This window comes from Limulus polyphemus, unplaced genomic scaffold, assembly GCF_000517525.1.
Source record: "Limulus polyphemus unplaced genomic scaffold, Limulus_polyphemus-2.1.2 Scaffold927, whole genome shotgun sequence".
Classification (NCBI taxonomy): Eukaryota; Metazoa; Arthropoda; class Merostomata; order Xiphosura; family Limulidae; genus Limulus; species Limulus polyphemus.
Window position 1 is genome coordinate 129263 of NW_013666537.1, and position 2288 is coordinate 131550.

Below are 2288 nucleotides of genomic sequence, written 5' to 3' on the forward strand. Positions count from 1 at the left end.
ACATTCTCCATAAATTTAGCTAGCAACTTTCCAACAGTACTGTGAGTGAGTGATGTTTTTTTCTCTCTCTCTCTGGATGGCATACAATAAATTTGGCAACAACCTTCCACTTCAACCAACTTTCTCTGCCACAAAGCAGGATTAACTCATCCTTTTCATGCTTTTAAAGCACCATAATCAGTCATGTATCTGAAATTAAGAAAAGCTGCAAATCACCTATTCCAGACTTTTCAGACACCCTGTACACATCAACTTTGTATGATATTTTGAGTTGTTTATCATTACAGATATAGCAAGTAGAATCATGGGTTTTATCAAGGTGATAATGTTTTAGCATTATGGTGTGCACTATTCTGGTATTTTGTTTTATACTTTATGAAAGTAACCTGGGTTATAAAGCTGTAACTTGAGCCTCATTTGAAGCCTTTTCCATGTGAAAGTATACAGTCTGCATTCTGTTTTTTCATACAGTTGCACCTATGTATAGATGCAACATGTTGTAATTTTATATTACTGTCTGTTTTCTTATCCCCAAGTTTTACACAATGTTCACAAAGGCTGATAAAGAAACATGCATGAACAGATACACAAGTAATATAGGGTTATGACTTAAGTTCTGTTAGTCATAATTAGTTATTTAAATATTCTAAGTTTGTGAATCTTGAACTTTGTTGCTTCAGTTCTGTGGATCATAATCATATAGTTAATTAAATATTGTATATTTGTGAATCTTCAACTTCAGTTCTGTGAGTTTTAATTGCACTGCTTCAGTTTTCTGAATTTTCAAAGAAACTAGTTCATTTCTGTGAATCCTTAACTTTGCTCCAACTTTGATAATCATGATATTTTGACTGATTTAACTAACTCTTAATTGTTTTGATTTTGACTTATAATTTGTTATGTTGCATGCTTATGTAACTTTTCAATTTTAAAACAATTTTGATTACAAACTCATGATGTTGGTGAATGAAATGACACCACCAGATGAATTTCATGTTTAGAATGTGTTCAACATGCATTTAGCAAAGTCTGTCAGCATGCTTTGTCTCTGTACAAACTGAAACATGATGTGAGAATATTCTTAAAGTACGCTACCCTCGCTTATAAGCTTTGTCAGTGTTTGTGTAACAAATTGTATAAAGAGCTAACATAGACAGGAAGTATTTCTATTCAAATTAACTCGGATAGGATTGTCTAGATGAACTTTATTGACCTTGTTGAGGGTATTTTGAAAACTGAATTTGAATGATGTGTAATGTATTGGAAATATTTTAATAAGTTGTATATTACAGTCTGTGTTGTTTAACAGATGTCCATAGGAGTACGAATATAATGGTCAGTGTTTGTAACATCAAATATTGTTATACTTGAAATCTGTTAATCTTGTATCAAAGGGTTTCACCTCGCTTGTACATATCCATTCTAAAACCTTTCCTCTGGTCACATGGAAGGAACAAAACTTTCAATTGTGAGGGATCTGTGCTTATGTTGTGTTTGGACTAAATTTTTATAACCATATTTTTTTACTGTTCATGCTCTCAGAGGGTTTAAGTGTACATTACTGAGTTTGAAATAAAAATAATTTACCTTTACATATCTGAAATTCAACTTATTTTTTTTGTTTCTCTAGCATTGAAGGAAAAAGTGTGAAATCATGAGTATTCGTGAAAGAGTTGTGTTACATGTATCACACACCCATTTTGGTTTTTTACATGTTTATTTAAACTCTGTCACCAAACATTTGTTAAACAGGAATTTAAACCGTACTTGCGATTAATTGCTACACATTACAACAAATTAAGACAACATAGTAATTGTCTGCATTTTTTTTCTTGTCCCTATAATAATTGTTAAAATGCTTCCTGTAGATAAGTACATGGTTCTTCTGTAGTAAAGTGACAGAGAAAACTATTGTATAAAATAAAAAGAAGTTACCTAAGTTTTGTAAAACAAAGCATTTATTAAAGAATTCCAGTTTTTCTTCCAGGAACACTAGGTAAGGTATGGCTAACAATTATATTATCACTTCTGATTTGATGGAAGAAATAACAGCTAATCTTCAAAGCCTGAAAACCGTGAATAGTAGTTAATGCATAATAATAAAGTATAAATAATAATAATATATATTTAACATTCTCATGCTATTTTTAAATATATCATTGTTTCAACATAAAAAGTGAAACTTGGCCATTTAAATACATTTTAACTAGTCTGTGTTGTTTTCCAAATACATTTTTTCAGGTTTTTGTAAAAAACAAGTGAACTGTTACCATCTCATTTCTATTAGC